Source organism: Cornus florida, unplaced genomic scaffold (genome assembly GCF_030987335.1).
Source record: "Cornus florida cultivar Cherokee Brave unplaced genomic scaffold, ASM3098733v1 CherokeeBrave_3.0.0_Hap2_Chr02, whole genome shotgun sequence".
In the NCBI taxonomy this organism is placed as follows: Eukaryota; Viridiplantae; Streptophyta; class Magnoliopsida; order Cornales; family Cornaceae; genus Cornus; species Cornus florida.
Window position 1 is genome coordinate 42,892,807 of NW_026775572.1, and position 18,058 is coordinate 42,910,864.

Consider the following 18,058-nt stretch of genomic DNA (forward strand, 5'->3'; position numbering starts at 1 on the left):
CCCGGATAGCGATTCGGACCATCGGGTTCGGGTTGTTACAGTATGGGTTTTGTTTTAATTGTTGGAAGTGACGGCGGCGATGGCAGCGGCAGCAGAGGGACGACGGCGGCGGTGGATCAGCAGCTAAGGGCGATGGATGACAACAGCGGTAGAGAAAAAGAGAAAGAGAAAGAAGAGAGAGGAGAGAGAAAGGAGAAAAAAAATTAAAATTTTCTTTTATTTTGGGTTGGGTTCGGGTTGAGTCTGAACCCAACTTGAACATGTTTGCGTTTTGACAAAACCCAACCCGAACATGAGCCCGATTTGTGGATTTTAAGCCCAAATTTCAAAATTTCTGGGTTGGGATTAGGTTAGGCTGGGTTAGCCAGCCCAAGTTGCAGCCCTAGTGCCATGGTGAAAGATGATATAGCTCAGAAGATAAAGTTTTTTTGGATGCTGTGCTAAATTTTTAGATAGTGGGTTTCATTTAGGATTTGAAGTGTGTTTGGAGGGTGTTAGAGAATTGGATAAGAATGTGGATGGTGATCTTGATAGCAACCAAATCACTAAAGGTCAATCCAAATGCTGGTAAGCATTTAGGTTTTATTTGTTTGGACGTAAAATATTTTTTAGAAAATATTTTTTTATTTTCTGGTGTTTGTTTGTCGTAAAATGTTTACGAAGAAAAAAAATATTAAAATTTAACAAAAATAACTTATTCATCAATTTTCGGCAAGTTATTTTACATACCCCGTCCAATGGACTCGACCTCATTTCTTCGACGTAGACCTTTACCAAACACCGACAAAGTAAAAATAAAAGAACATTTTACCTGGAAAAAAAAAATATTTTTCAAAAAGAATATTTTATGTCGAAACAAACGGAGCCTAAGTGAGATTATATAATTCTTTGATGCTAACTAGTTTTTGGGTAGTAGGATTGCTTAAAAGATTTTGCTTAAGGCTATGCTTGGAAGGCATGAAATTAGAATTGGAATTGGAGAAAAGCAACTTGGAAAATTGAAGCAAAATTTTCACCAATTCAACCAATTCCAATTCCAATTCCATGCCGCCAAATACAGCCGAAGTTAATTTATTGCTGTTTTAGTTTTAGAGGGGAATGTAATATAGAAAAAATGAAAATGAAATACCATTGTAGAACAATAGTCATCAAAATTCCTTGGCATAAATGAATTGACATTAAAAGGGGGTTTAACAAAACGTCTCTAATCTGATTTATTTCCTTTAGGTATTCTCTTCACTTGAGTTGTTATGAGAACTGCAACTACCAAAGCATCTCACTTTTGTAATTTGAACATGTAACTGTGGTGATCAATTTTTACCAAAGTGTATGCTATGAAATCAACGGGGGAAAGATTGGAATCAATGGGGTAACCAAATGTTTCTCTACATGAGAAAATAGACTATGTTTAACCTTTTACCAAAACCACGTTATTTGCTGAAGGACAGAAGTTTGAATATTTGTTCTTGATTCTCTATAAGCAAGGTTACTTTTTGTGCATGAAGTTCACAAAGGAGATAAGGAACCCACATCTACTTGCAAAAAATCATGACGATCACATTCAACAAATAGCACGAATACACACGCACACCGTCAATTTAGATGGCCTAAATTCATTCGAGTCTTTTTATACTTTCAGCTTAGTTTTATTTATATAGCACTGGCAATCTCAAGTGCAGCTGTGGATTAGCTCCACTAAACAGTAAACACATGAACCCACACACACAAATGTCCTTTTCCCTTTAGGTCCGTAATTCATGTCTTTGTTGTTTGTTTTGCATAATTACTTTGATCTGATACTTGACTCTTGAAATAAATGTTTAATAGCTTTTATTTGTGTATGGATCATTGTTTTCAATCCGGTCATTGACGCTGAAGCTTTACCATCAACTGATTCCCAAGTGCCAGAACAATCAAAACCCAACATCAAACTTTGGTTTCATTCGTTGTCACTTATTTTTATATGTTTTAGCCCAGAGCATAATAGATCATGGCCTTTATATATGTTTGTAACCTAACCCAAAAGAAGCAAATCTAGGGCAAAAACTCAACCCATATAAATAAAAAACTTGGACTAATGATTGGGCAAGGTCGCACGAATGCAGGCCCCACAAATTATGACGTAGGCTCCACTATTTGAGTAGACCATAGGCGGGCACCCCTCCTGAGTGCAATGGAGGTCACCACCCTAGACCATAGGCATTATTGATCGCCCATTGATCTCCTCCAGGTAAGTATGATGTGTCTTAGGCTTTCAACTTAATATATAGGACTCTTTAGATACCTCACATTTATGTTTTCCCAATGTGGGACTACAGAACCAAACATTATCCCACCAGTGTTTGTTGCCAATGCATAGGATAGTGTGGTTATGTCTCAGAAGGCATACTTAAGCTGTTGCAAACAGAATTGGATAGATCGTTGAGACAATGATGGAGACCCTTTTCAAGACTAATCAATTTTGTGATGCATTGAAGCTTTTTCGATCAATGAGGACCAAAATGATTGATGATTTGGGTTTATCAACGTACTTGTAATCATTTGAAGAATATATATATATATTAATTTATCGTGATTAGATAAAATAGACCACATACCAGTCTTACTATAGGATCTACTTAAACCTGTCAATAAAGTCAGATAACTAGTAAAATGTAAGACATGAGTTTGGCCAAAGTTGTGGAATTCTACGAATGCATCCAAAATGAACCCACGAGGAGTTCACATTTAGTGAACCTACCAATCAAATATGTATGCAAAGGTTTTTTTTAAGCAATAGCATAATATGATCACGGTCAGTCTACCTTTGTGGAAGACATAGTGTCTTCATGCATTTAGTCATTTCCCGTATTTATATAAAAGAGAAATACATTTTTCAAATTGAGAAGATTCTGAAGGGAAAATATGTGAGTGGGGACATTAGCCCACCACTGGCATTGTCGTGTAATGCAATGTGCCCCCACAACCCTATCTCACATTCTACATCCACAACTATGCGTTGAACAAAATCTACTGGAATATATAAAAATATGCAAATTTATGGAGCAACTTTTAAAGATCAACACAATTTATAAAGTTATCACAACAATCTCTCAGGCTATATATGTTTGTGAAAGAATCTAATGTATGATACAAAAGTCTCAATATTCTCGTAATTAAAAATGCTGCTTATGTGTATATATATAGTTACCAATGTTAAAAAATCAAGCTAGACTTATTAAATTCAATAAACAACTTAACCATATCCAATTTTCCTATATTCTTTAAATTGATGTGTAAATATATAATTAATATTTTCCGGTGTTTAAATATTAGATGTGCACATTTTGCAATTTGTACCACTTTTTCCAAGAGTGTTTTATTATTATTATTATTTTCTTTGGCATTATGTGGCAATGCAAAAAGTCTAGTTTCGCAACTTTTCAAACTTATCTGCATATGCATCTCCCATTTTGCGGAGGGGTTTTGGGGCACTCTGTTTTGCTTTGTTCATAAATAGGGCACTGTAAGGAAATTGTTAAAATATAAAAGGGATGATATGTATGTATATATATGTATGTAACATGGATTGAGGAGAGAAAGATGACGGCCTTGTACAAAAAGAGGCCATAGATTGCACCATTTTTCTTATTACAGTTCGGTCTAATGTTGGTGAAGCTTATCTTATCACCCAGGGGCGGCTCGATGTAACTCGGGGCCTTAGGCAAAAAATAAAAAGCGGCCCTTTTCATATCCTAATATGCAATATATTGATTATTAAATAATAATTAATTAAAATTTTTTTTTTCCTTTTTGAGATGCAAACTTACTAATTTAATTCTTATATTTAAGTGTGGTTAAAATATCTTTTTCAATAGACAATATATCCAATCCATTTAATCTTTCTTGTGACATAGTTGATTGTACATATGATTTTATTGTGAATAAGTCACTTTGGTATTTTTTTCTTTCACTATTGTATAATCTTCTAATTCTTTTCACTATTGTCTAATCTTCTAATTATTTTAGATGATTTGATTGTTGATTTGCTAGACTTTCATCTAAATTTTTTGTTAGGTTTTGATTATTAGTTATAACAAATTTATCAATAACTCCCTTTTGAAATTGAATTAGTTTATCTATTGTTCTTTCTTTTCTTTTTTAAAGTTTTTCAAATTTGGATTCATACATTCTAGCATATATATTAAAAAATATGGGTAAAAATAGTCACAAGAGTCACAACTCTCAAACAAATATACAAATATATGAAAAATATAAATATATACAAATTTATAATAACAAAAGTTAGTAAAACTAAAAAATAATTAAAGAAAAAATAACAATATAACCTGATTTAGAAAGTCCCAATTCAATACTGTTACAAATTCTTCAATAAAAGAAAAGTGCGTTCAAATTGAGATTTGAGACTAATGAATATTGAGTCGAGAAAAAAGAAAATTGCGAAGTTGTAACGAGAGAAGACTGAAAAAGGAGATGACTTGTAAGTTGTAAGTAACTTGTTGAGATGGCTGAGAGACGAGAAAAATCATAATGAGAAAAGATAAATAAATAAAAAAAATAAAAATCTAGAAAAGAGAATATGGAAAGTTTCTTCGCTTCCCCAACGGCTAAATATTTATTGTGGTGCAACTTACCCAAAAAATATTAAATATATATAGTGCTGGTGTAAAAAATAAAAAATAAATAATTGTGTAAAAAAAATATTTTAGGGGATAAATAAAAAAAAATGAGATATTTTAGGTGATAAATAATTTCTCTCTCCATTAAAAAGGCGTGAATATAATGAGAGAGAACAAAAAAAGAAGAGTTATTTTAGAATATAAATTTTTTAGAATTAGTATTCAATAAGGAAACAAATACTATAATATATCATATACACGGTAACTATAATATTTTGGGGCCTTTTTATTGGCTGGGGCCTTAGGCGGCCGCCCCTGTTATCACCTCGAAGTGTCCATAGGATTGCTAAGTAAGCTAAATTTTAATTTATTTTTAAAAATTAATGGAAAATTTTCATGTTACAACAAATTACAAAAGGACTCGGGTATATTCTCATTTGTAAGTTTGAGTTTTCAAAATTCAAAAAAGGGGTGGATTCACAATGAGGAGTTTTCATAATAGAGTAATTATAACAAAATAGAAACACCATTAGTTACTTAATTTAAATGGAGCAATGTTGAACACTAATCAATTTTCTTTTTACCAAAAATAATAAATACAAAATCTTAAATATCAATTCGTAGGTCCAAACCCATATAACCAAGACAGGAAGAATGGGCCTTACCATATAATCCAACCAATAAACGCTATATAGGATATACACTGGGCTTTGTCTACAGACTAACACAAACAAAACAGTTTAAAAGACTTGGGCTTTAATAATTGGACAGGGGCTGCGCGAACGCAAGCCTCTACTACCACAAATTATAACGTAGGCTCTATTACTTGAGTAGACCTTAGACAGGCACCCCTCCTGAGTGCAATGGAGGTCACCAACCTAGACCATGGGCCTCATTGATCACCATAGATCCGGTCCAGGTAAGTATGTTGGTCCTTGGCTTTCACTCATTATATAGGCTTGTCGAGATAACTCCAACTTATTTTTCCCGATGTGGGACAAGAGAACATCAGGACGGATCACTTCACCTGTGTAAGCTTAGGCCCCGTTTGACATGCGTTTTGTTAAAATCGTTTTTTGTTTTTGGGTTGCTACAGTATCGATTTTGATATCAAAAGCATGTTCGATGCAGCCTTATTTTATTTTACAGAGTGCTAAAATACTTCGTGAACAGTGACCCAAAACCAAAACACCAAAAAGTTATTTTTTTCTTGTTTTAACAATTGTTCATGGCCCAAAACTATAACAATAGCGCAACACGACTCGACATTTCCACAACAAAATATCGTCCCCAAACGTGCTTCCAATTTTTTTTTTAAAACACTTCTACAACAAAAACACTGTTTCCGTTTTAGCCAAAAACATAACGCCTAAAATAAAGTGCATGCCAAACGGGCCCTTACCCTTTGTTATTGTCAAATACTAATACAAAAGCAAGCTCGAAGAAATGATGGAGAGACCCTTGAAGATATGTTGAATGCATATCTTCTTCTTATCTTGGTTGGTTGGGGCTTCTGAAGGGTTCCAGGCGGATACTGAGATGGTTGAAGAAATGATGGAGAGACCCTTTTCAAGACTAATCAACTCGACGAAGCATTCAGGTTTTTTCAATCAATGAGGATAAAAAGGATGGATGATTTATGTTTATCAACGTACTGGGCTGTGATCAATTGGATGTGTAAAAAAAGAAAGCTTGGGCAAGCCCATTTGGTGTTTGAAGAAATGCATAAGAGAGGGATTGAATCGGATAATTTGACATCGGGGTCATTAATTTATGGGCTATTGACAAAGGCTAGTAGAGTTAGAGAGGCTTATAAGATTGTGGAATGGATTAAGAAACCGGATATAAGTGTGTATCATGGATTGATCAAGGGGCTTTTGAAGTTGAGAGGCATCTCAAGTGTTTGGAGAGATGATAAAAGAGAGGCTACAATGCATACATATATAGTATAATGTTACTGCAAGGGCATCTAGGGAAGAGTGGGAGGAAGGGATCAGACCCACTACTGAATTTTGACACCATTTTTGTTGGCGGTTTTGTGAAGGCAGGGAAGTCTTTCGAAGCAACAAAGTATGTGGAGAGAGGACTTTAGGTTCCTAGGTTTGATAAAAATAGATTTTTGCATCATTATTCAAATGAAGAAGCGGTGATCATGTTTGAAGAGGTGGCGAAGACATTGAGAGAAGTTGGGTTGTTTGATTTAGCAGACACTTTTGCGAGATATGGGGAGAAAATGGCAACTAAAGATAGGAGGAGAAACGGGCAATTGAACCTCTCCGATGAAATAGCCATAACCCAGGTGATAATTGTTGTTTCATGAATTCCTTTCTTTGTTTGATTATTTCTTGAAGAAACATGTGTTTGTTGTCTACTAATTGGTTCTTAAGGTCCAAACATTGAGAAGGGTAGTAGTAAAGAGTTCACCAGTGGTGGAGTTGGTGAAAGATCGAACAGCTCAAAAGATAAAGTTTTCTCGGATGCTATTGCTGAATTTTCGGATAGTGGGTTACATTCAGGATCTGAAGGGCGTGTTTGGAGGGTGTTAGACAATTGGATAAGAATGTGGAAAAGAGGTCAATGTAAATGCTGGTAAGTATCTAATGAGATTAGATAATTCTTTGATGCTAACTAGTTGTTGGATAGTGCAATTATGGCCTATTGACGATTGCTTAAAAGATTTTGCTTAAGTAAATTTATTGCTATTTTACTGTTACAGGGGAATGTAATACAGAAACAATGAAACCGAATTACCATTGTAGAACAATGAATTGATGACATAAAACTGGGTTTAACAAAACCTTCTCTAATGTGATTTATTTCCCTTAGATATTCTCTTCACTTGAGTTGTTATGAGAACTACTTCTTGTTGTGGAAATGGCAGATATGCAATTAGCATAAAAATGTAAACATATGTATTATAGGTAACAACAGCTAGGTGCAGTAAACAGCAGTTAATAACATTAATCAATTAATATAAAATTTGATTAAAGCTATATAAACGTCTAGTACATTCTATGCTATGAATTAGTCAACCAAGTAAATATGTATTCACAGCCATGTAACCAAAACCAGTAATTCTCTTTCCTTTTAGAACGTTTGTCGTAAAAGCAATCTTCATTGATTTTAACGGCTACTAATGTGTGCAATACAATAATTGGTAATTCTTTAAAGAGCATACATTTTCCTTTTCTTGTTCTTGTTCTTCAATAGCTAAATTTTCCGTTGTAATCTCAAGGTTCTTCGGCATTGTACCTCGTGATAAAATCATATATTTATCAGTTTTCATATTCTATTGTATAAATGCGAGAGTAAAAAATGGCATTGATATGTACTTTATGGTGTGATAAGTTACATGTGCATAAATGAATTAAGGACTCAATTACCAATTAATATAGACATCAAAATGAGATGTAACGTCCTTCAATTAAAACTTAAAATCTCACCATTTGTCTTTTTTATTAAAATATATATATATATGTGTGTGTGTGTGTCATATATCAATTCTATAACTGATAGAACTGTTGACAATTCAATGTGTATATATATAGTAAGCAATTTGCTACTATTATAGATTTCCTATTTAAATATTGCATTTATTTTCTATTCTATAGTCAGTTTCTAAAATCCAAATAATGCTCAATAATTAGTATAACTTGAAGAACAGGTTACTCCCCTGCTCCAGCATAAACATAAATCTATAAACATTGATCCATTAGAAGCATCATAGTCCCACCCATAATTGCCATAATTGGGTACTTGGAAGCTCTTCTCATTGTTCAATTGCCCTGTATCTCCTCCTATCTCTACTTGCCATTTTCTCCCCATATCTCGCAAATATTTCTGCTAAATCAAACAACCAAACCTCTCTCAATTTCTTCGCCACCTCCTCAAACATAATCACCCGTTCCTCGTTTGAATAATAATGCAAAAATCTATTGTATTCAAACCTAGGAACAATTCATCACTCTCTCCACATACTTTGTTGCTTCTAAAGACATCCATGCCTTTACTAAACCGCCAACAACTTCACTTGCCCTTCTCAACTTCAAAAGCCCTTTGATCACAATCCATGAAACACACACTTATATATGGTTTCTCAATCCCTTCCATAATCTCATAAGCCTCTCTAACTCGAGCCTTTGTCAATACCCCACAAATTAGTGACCCCAATGTCAAATTATCAGCTTCAATCCCTCTCTTATGCATTTTCTCAAACACCAAATGAGCTTGCCCAACCATACTTTTTTTTTTTTTACACATCCAAATGATTACAAGTCGTTGATAAACCCAAATCATCAATCATTTTGGTCCTCATTGATTGAAAAAGCTTCATAGAAATGATTAGTCTTGAAAAGGGTCTCCATCATTGTCTCAACTGTATATCCAATTCTGTTTGCAACAGCTTAAGTATGCCTTCTGAGACATAACCACACTAACCTATGCATTGGCAACAAACACTCGTGGGATAATGTTTGGTTTTGTAGTCCCACATCGAGAAAACATAAATGTGAGGTATCTAAAGAGTCCTATATATTAAGTTGAAAGCATAACGGACAACATACTTACCTGGACGGGATCAATGGGCGATCAATAAGGCTTATGGTCTAGGTTGGTGACCTCCATTGCACTCAGGAGGGGTGCTCGCCTAAGGTCTACTCAAGTGGTGGAGCCTACGTCATAATTTGTGATAGTGGGGGCCTACGTTCGCGCGGCCCCTTCCCAATCTTTAGTCCAAGTTTTTGTGTAATTTATATATGGGTTGGGTTTCAATGTTTGCCCTAGATTTCCTTGTTCTTTTTTTGGGTTAGGTTACAAACCTATCAAGTGTATGCTGCTTCGAATAAAAGTATATGGCTTTCAGTTTATCCAAGAATGCTAAACATATTAAAATAAGTGACCACCAATAGTTGTAGTAGATTAAGATTGCACAACTATTAATATCTCTACAAAAGTAACCAGTATGGTTTTCCCTTTTTATTCTACCTCTATCTTATTGTCAGTTGGATATCTTGCTGGAGAGTTCCATTCCTTCCCCGCAGCCTGATCAGTGGGCGCTTCAGGATGCAGTTTCATCATTCTGAATCACGTGCTCCAGTTTGTTACCTTGGCGATGAACTCTTCATTTCTTTCTCCTTTGTGACTCATTCAAGGACATTAGTAAGAAAGCTTGTAAAAGCTTCAGATTCAACCAATATCATAAAATGACGAGCCTCAAAAGCATATGATTTTTTGCAATGGTGTCCCTTGGATGCAGCAGACTTTGGCTTTTCCGGGTTGCCTTTTTCTGATTGTTCTGGCGCTAGGGAATCGGTTGATGGTAAAGCTTCAGCATCAACAGCAGCAGGTGCATCTTAGTGGATTGAAAACAATCTTCCATGCCCCTTTTGTCTTTTCCCTTCACCTTCAAGAAAACTAAAAGCACTAGTCCTGGTAGATGCCATTGAAAGGATTTTTTCAATAAGCCTAACCATTTAAACCTTTCCCTTACTTAGCTGCTTATAAAGTCCATGTTTAGGTATCCTAAAGCACGCTCCTCACAATCTGATCGTCTGTCTTTCAGCTCATCAAGCTCCACGTCAACACTCAAACATACTTTACTGATTCCCAAACTTCTGCCCTATCAATCAAATTTATTTTGTAAATCCTATTTGGAAAGATTCGCTTAAATTATTCATTTACTTATCAATTTACCACCATTCCACTCTTTCCCCCATTGATTTCATAGCATACACTTAGTCAAAATTGATCACCCCATTTACATGTTCAAAGTACAAAAGTGAGAAGTGTTGTGGAAATTCCACATATTTATAGAAAAATATGAAGTACAATGACACCAATCCGAATAATCTAAGAACAATTCTTTCATTAAATTGAATAATGCGTCATTTGAACAATATGGATATAATAGTAAACATGAAATTAACAAGATAAATAATTCAGCAATATAATGTAATATTAGCTCAAAAATATAAATTAAGAAGTACAATGATAATAATAAAATAGGTAAGAAAGTACTGGCCTGATTGTTGAGGCATGTGTAGACACATTGACCTAAAGCTGATAGTCCTTCCCTTCGTGCGGGTATTGGTGAAACTAGTCAGCTCCAAGATACAACCCAATCAGCTAGCAGCGGCTTCTCCTCCATGTGCACGACCATAGGAAGACTAGGACCAAGTCTATATAAGTCTAGTTGCTCATAAACTCAATAGGTAAAATACTCTCAAGTACAGTATACTACATATATGGAATAGTATAATAGATAGATGGAAACCTATTCTTTTAGAGTCTCATTCATATTAGATATACATATCCAAACTCCGCCCCTTTAGAATGATAAACATATAACCTATTTATGTAAAAGAATGTAACGGTTATAGCAACATAAATAGAGAATTTAAATATAATTATTTCATCAATAAATATAATAAATCATTCTATTAAATATTATTTAATATAATGTAACTTAATATATAAATTAATATATTTATTAATTTTATTAAAATATTACCCAATAATCTCCACCTATTTTAATAAAATAAGTAAAATATATAATTAAGCAACTTTATACTATGCAATCGATATAGGTGCTTTCTGGGCTTAAACCTACACTTAGTGTGATAGTCTCCATTTGAGGAACTTGAATGAACTAAGTCTTGAATTCGGTTCCTTGAGCCAAACTTCAACATACCACACACATAGTATTGACAATAGACTTGGTTTGGCTGATTAGCGTGATTAATGGCCATGCGCTGGTATCTTGATTCTCATGAAAGCTCTAGGGAACAGCCCAACTCCTGCGGTCACGGCCTCACGACGACATTCACTTAAGTGAATCCTCCAAGAGTATATATGACCTATACCCTACAAGAATATGCTCCCCTCGAATTCATTCAGGGGAAAACCCTTCCTTAACGTCACATCATCACATTGATGCCATAGGGATGAGTAGGAAATAATCTCCTCGAGAAACTTTTTAAAGAGTGTTGTCAATTGTAACGACCCGAACCCAGGGGTTCGAATCGCTAAACGGGTCCTTACCCGAACCCGAGGTTAACTAAGGACACTACCATCCTGTCCCATGTTATTACATAATATACGTGTCATCCCAGGGTTTATATAAATAATAATAATAATAATAAATAATAATAATAAAATAAGATCATAGCTATGAAGTATGTCAAAACGATTTACTAACCTATCGAACCCTATGGAGGAGTGTCGTCCGCCACTTCCCGTCTGTGTCCTGAAAAATGTTAAATATAAGGGGTGAGCAAATTGCCCAGTAGAAAATGTCAAAGACACACCTTTTATGACCCCGTGAATCCGTATAGAGAATAGAAAGTAGGAGAACGGGATCATATCTCGAGAGTCAAGTAAAACCACTGCATCATCAACAAACATACATATCTCAACCAATTACCAAATGCACCACGTATGCCAATGATATGCTATGCCATGCAATGTCACTCCCCGTTTCTGAAACCATACCGTTTCAACTTCCAAACCGTTAGTGTAATTCGACCCAAAGCACCTCCAAAGCATCACGAAAGAGAGATTGGCTAACCATCCACGACCACAAGGCACCTTCAAGGCGTCGCATCTGGCCTGGTTAGCTCAACCACACTAGGGTCTCTCCCTAGTCCCCTCTTTAGACCACACTAACACCACGGACCACTAGGCGCCTCCTAGGCATCTGATCGATTGTCAATTATACATCAACATTTGCAATAGCACAAATCATTGTAAAATAGGGCTATTGGTCGGGTAAGTCGAACCACTGGGACTGCTAGTTTATGGCAATCGAGGTTTTAAATCACTTTTGAAATGATGAAAAGGGGTATAGTTTTGTTTGGTTTGTCACTTGAAATTAAAATGTGCTTAAAGCAATAATTTACAAGAAACTTAGAGGAAAGAGATATAAGTAGAGAAGACTAGGGAAGTGAATCCACTATCTACCTTATAAGCATGCTAATTGAGGTAAACTTAGGGGAAACAACACAAATATGTGACTATGAAATGCTACAACACAAAATTGCTACATTCCTTCAAGAAATTCATGAAATTAATGGCAAGAATAACCTATCAAAGTTACACATGCTTGAACTACCTAAACTAGGGTGTAGCCTTAAACACGCTTGCTAAGCTAGAGATTATCAAGCCTTTAATCACATGGTAAGAGCACATGAAGTCAAGAGTCAAGAATAGTCTATCAAAGGAGTTCCTAAGCTATGGAAGAGTACACGAAGTCAAGAGTCAAGAATAGTCCATCAAAGGAGGTCCTAAGCTATGGAATATTAAGATTCTTATACAACATGCCAAGAAATCCATTTCACAATCTCATTTCCATTGTCACTATGAAAATGCAAGCCATACAATCATGAGAAAATAAGATCTAAGACAAGATAATACATTCATCATAATCATTTATAAGAAATTAGATTCATTACATCACATGTAACCTCTAGATTATGAAGTAGTCACATATATACATCATTTTCCCCAAAATAAACCAAAAGCTAGAGCATGCTTATAATGTAGGGCTTCATCACCTCCCTAGAAAGGGAGTTAGTTACCCATATGAGTAATGGATGAAGGAGAAGGAGAGATATTCCCTTCCATTTTCATGCTTAAGGGCTCCAAGACTCCAAACCCTCAATGACTCAATATTTCTCTTTCTAAACTTAGCAAAAATATCAGATACGGAATAATACATGCTTCCTTTCTTTTATCAAGCCAAAATCCTCCCTCTCACCACACAATCCCAAGTTCTAACTACCTTAGAAGCAATAAGGACCACAAAAAATGCATAGGGGACAAAATACAGCCCAAAAACAGGGGTAGGTAATCTGTTTTCTGCAGATTAGCGGGCCCGCGGGGTGCTGGCGGGTGCCCCTGGGTCTTTAAAATCCGAGGGTGACTACTGGTGGTTTTGGCGGGGGCCCACGGAGCTGGCGGCGGGAGCCCGCGAGCACTGCGGGGCCTCGCGGAGAAAGGTGACCTACTGGCATGATTGGCGAGCGCCCGCGGTGGAACGGCGGGCGCCCGCGGAGCCTTGTGGCTGCAAAATCAAGAAACTTCTCGTGAGCCACTCCGAGCCGGTCTGTTGACATGGTTGCCATTCTAAGCATTATGCCACTAACTTTACACATACAATGACCAAGAGGCTTGCCCCAAAAGATGGTCCCTAGCAACAACGCGCCTACTTCATCAATAGATTGTCAAAACCGTTCTTTTAGCTACATTTGGGGGAACCAACCTGAAAGTAGACGAAAATAAACAAATAAAGCAAACCTATACATTATCGTCATCTAATGGACTTAACTAATGCAAATAAGGGCGTTTGAATATGCAATATTCGGTGCTTATCAGCATCCGAGTTTTCACAAACACTTTTCAAAGACTTTTCCGCAAAATAATTTCATTGGTTTTTAAAAAAGTACTTTTCCCCTTTTTCTCTCCCAATGGATGCATGCATGCTTCATGTTTCATAATTTACCATAATTTTCACATCATTAAACCTTAACAACGTTCCATACTAAAGAAGAATTTTCTCATGAATTTATAACATGCTTTCAGTCAACAAAATTTCTACAATTACACATATTAAACAAGGACATAATCACAAAAGTATGTTTTCTATATCCAATCAACAAATCATACACACATATATTATTTACACATAACACACGTAGAGATACACATCATATATCTAGCATCATGGCAATTTCTCAAGAAAAATTTACAATAAATCCCATACATTCCATCTACATCATGATCACATTATTAAGGGAAATCCTAACATTTATTTTCATAATTTCAACATCACCTTTCTTAACAATTAAAAATCATGGGGCACCTAAAATGTCAATACTAGGCATGTATCTTCACCACCAAGTATATAAATCATAATCATTGGTTTAATTAACACATATAATACATCCATGACCTTAATTACCCACAACAACAACAACATAGGAAAAATTGGTAAAATCAAACATGCTTAGAATCAAATTAAAGGGGTAAACTCTCAAAAGATCAAAGAAAATATGAATTAGAGCATTCCTATCTCTTAATTGTAGAAAAGCCACAAAATCCCCAAAGTGAGCCAAAAATTCAAAATCCCTACAGTGCACCAAAATTGAAATTGCTTACACTCACTTGAAGATCTCACTGAACTCTTCGATTTGCCGCAAACGGCACCCAAAAATTCCCAATGATGAAGGAGAAATCAAGACTTCAGTGTAAAAAAAGAAAAAAGAAAAAGAAAACAGAAACTAGAGAGGGAGAGAGAAAACGTAGCAGCAGAGAGAGAATATTGTATGGTCATTTTAATGTGTGGTGACCCGAATTTTTAGGAATTTAAATTATATTTATCCCATGATTTTTAGTTGACAAAATTAATCATTTTAATTTTCAATTGGAGATTGATTATTTAATTGGAGAGTTTATAAGGATTAAACTTGGGTTATTATTAATTTGTGTCCTTAGTAATAGTTCTTTGTGGATTTATTGTTTTTATTCATTAAATTAGTGGGTTTCTTTATTGGATGCTTGATATGTAGCAACGTATATATTGGTAATGAAGAATGCAAACTGGTGTCAAAATAGGAGAAGAAAGATTGAAATGGTAATGAAGTGGGGTCCACCACTAAATGATGTTTGGGTTGAATTTGATTTTTTGTATATATATATATATATATATATTTGTGGTGTATCATTTGGTGTATGCATCAGCCGAAGGTGGTTAAGTGATGAAGAGAGAGAAAGTGATGGGCTGCCATGCACTGCCAGTCGTGGGAAAATGAGAGAAGAAAATGGGAATTTGTGGGTGGAGGGTCCTACAAGGATTTTTGTTTGGCAACATTTCTTTTGCTTCTGATTTCTTCATGTGGGTTGTAAGCTTTGGAGTGATAGTGGTTAGGTGATAGGTGTTGTAACGAGATGATGAGAAGATAAGATGATGGTGATAGTGGGGGGGGTCCACTAAAGACTTTTTGGGCCAAAATTGTGCTTTATACACGTGAGTTTGTTGGCTGAGGTCGGCAGATTTGCATTATTTGTTTAGGTATTGTGTACACTAAGTATAGAAAAAATATAGAGAAGAGGAATTAGAAAGAGAGAGCAAATAGAGAGGGAAAGTCAGATAAATTAGAGAACATAAAGAGAGTGAGCTGAGAAAGATAGAATGAGCAGAGAGAGAGAGTGAGTGAGAGCTAAGATGAACAAATAGGGAGAGGTCCGAAAGTTACAGAGGAGGCCGGAAGTTGGAGGCTTTGATGATCTAGTGAGGAAAATTCTTTTTCAGGGTAGGAGTTTCTAATTCACAATTTTCTTTGACTTTTGTGAGTTTTCTTATAAAAGTTGTTAAGTTGTTACTAAATTATGAGTATTGTTTATGGTTATAGATATTTTATGTATAATGAGTATGACAAGGTGTATAATGTGTTGAAAGTGATAAAAATTTCTTGTATTGTTTATTGATTTTGATTATATGCACTTGAATACTTTAATGTCAAATACTATGTTGTCAAAATTGTTAATTAAGAGTTTATTAATTTAATTTTCCCAAAAGCATGCAAATGAGATATAGATGAATTATATGGAATTGTGAACTTGACATGATATGGTGATCAAAGCATAAAGCATTCATGCATTGCATTGGGCAAGATAGGGAAAATTTGTTTTGAAACGAAATGAAATAATTTTGGGAAAATTGTTTTGGAAAGTGTTTGTGAAAACTGGACGCCTAGGAGATGCCTAGTGGTCCGTGGTGTTAGTGTAATATGGAGAGGACTAGGGATTGAGTTAACTAGGTCGGATGCGATGGCTTGGAGGTGCCTTGTGGTCGTGGATAGTTAGCCAATCCCCCTTTCGTGACACCTTGACACTAACGGTTTGGAACTTGAATCGGTATTGTTTCGGAAATGGGGAGTGACATTGCATGGCATGGTGCATCATTGGCATACTTGGTGCATTTGGTAGTTGGTTGATATATGTATGTTTGTTGATGATATAGTGGTTTTACTTGACTCCCGAGATATGATCTCGTTCTCATGTTTTCTATTCTCTATGTGGATTTACAGGGTCATAAGAGGTGTGTCTTAGGCACTTCCTACTGAGTAATTTGCTCACCCCTTATATTTAACATTTTTCAAGACACGGACAGGAAGTGGCAGACGACGCTCCCCCACAGGGTTCAATGGGTCAATAAACCGTTTTGACATACTTTATAGCTATGATCTCATTTTATTATTTATTTATTTATTATTATTATTATTTATAAACCCTTGGATGACATGTATATTATGTATTGACATAGAAAAGGACGGTAGAGTCCTTAGTTGATCTCGGGTTGGGTAAAGACCCGGTTAGCGATTCAGACCCTCGGGTTCTGGTCGTTACAAAATTGGTATCAGAGCAATGGCTCAAATACCATTAGGACGACAGGTAGAGGCCTACCTAGGGTTGTGTGGGAAGTCATTTGTATCATTTATGTGGCTATTTGCTAAAGTGTTTTTTTAATTGAAAAGCATGCTTAGCTGTCTACTTGTTTACATGTTTATGTGTTTACAGTTTTGAAAGACATGCTTCCTTGCTATGTGTTTCATGTTTATATGTTTATATGCTAAAGTTTATGTTACATGGCCTTGTACAAGGAATAGTTAGATGATCTAACCGTGTAAATGAAATGTGAAAAAGAAAAAGAAAAAGGGAAAGCATGTTGATTGTGTATGAGGAGTATGGTGACGAAAAGTGGTAGGCAAGGCGTGTGCAGTTCTAATTTAAATGCTAATGTGACAAGTAATAAGCATGGTATATGTAAACATGTTTTGTGTAGCATTGTGGTTTTCATTCATTTTGTATATGTATATGTATATGTCTATATTCTTATGTGGTTACACGGTTAAGCATTGGGATGGTTGCTAGTACGGTGGGTACTTGTCACGGCATTGAGGGTTGTGTAAGTTTTGACTTGAGTAGGCGAGTAGCTCGGCTGCTCTAGAGTTGTTTGGGTGTCGGTTCTTGTTAAACTAATGGCGTGGGCTTCTAGCTCGTGGATTGAACTATTTGGCGTGTAGTCATCCTGATCTTCTTAGTTGCATTTTGTGCGGTGCTTAGAGCACGACTTTAGAGCGGGTTCATATTTCATGGCATGGTGCCCTTGTTGTGTGTAAGTTTCATGTATCGGTGGATAGGTTCATGTGACCATAGAGGTCAGGTGTGCGAGTGAGGGTTTCGTGGGAGAAAAGTATGACCTTAGGAGGTTAGTGTTTGTGATATGGGTCACGGTTTGATGCAGAGATTCTTTTCAAACTGGTCTTGATTGGTGTGACAGAAGTTGTTTGAGTCACGAATATAGTCTATGGGTTGTAGATGTGTATTGCGGGTGTTCTGGTGCGGTCTAAGAAAGTGTGTTGGTTGCGGTTAGTTGAGAGGTG

General features: G+C 35.7%; 3 non-coding genes and 1 pseudogene across 3 annotated transcripts; 2 read left to right on the top strand and 2 right to left on the bottom strand.

Moving 5' to 3' along the window:
* Window positions 1-7,071, top strand: part of LOC132296133 (putative pentatricopeptide repeat-containing protein At1g26500) — a 37,955-nt pseudogene extending 30,884 nt beyond the window's left edge.
* Window positions 2,085-2,238, bottom strand: LOC132297597 (U1 spliceosomal RNA). The gene has a single exon (XR_009479301.1). It is a non-coding gene; the product is annotated as a U1 spliceosomal RNA (small nuclear RNA).
* On the bottom strand, window positions 5,387-5,546 carry LOC132297595 (U1 spliceosomal RNA). The gene has a single exon (XR_009479299.1). It is a non-coding gene; the product is annotated as a U1 spliceosomal RNA (small nuclear RNA).
* Window positions 7,072-9,177: 2,106 nt separating the features above from the next.
* On the top strand, window positions 9,178-9,338 carry LOC132297566 (U1 spliceosomal RNA). Its single transcript, XR_009479270.1, has one exon. It is a non-coding gene; the product is annotated as a U1 spliceosomal RNA (small nuclear RNA).
* The last annotated feature ends 8,720 nt before the right edge of the window (window positions 9,339-18,058 follow it).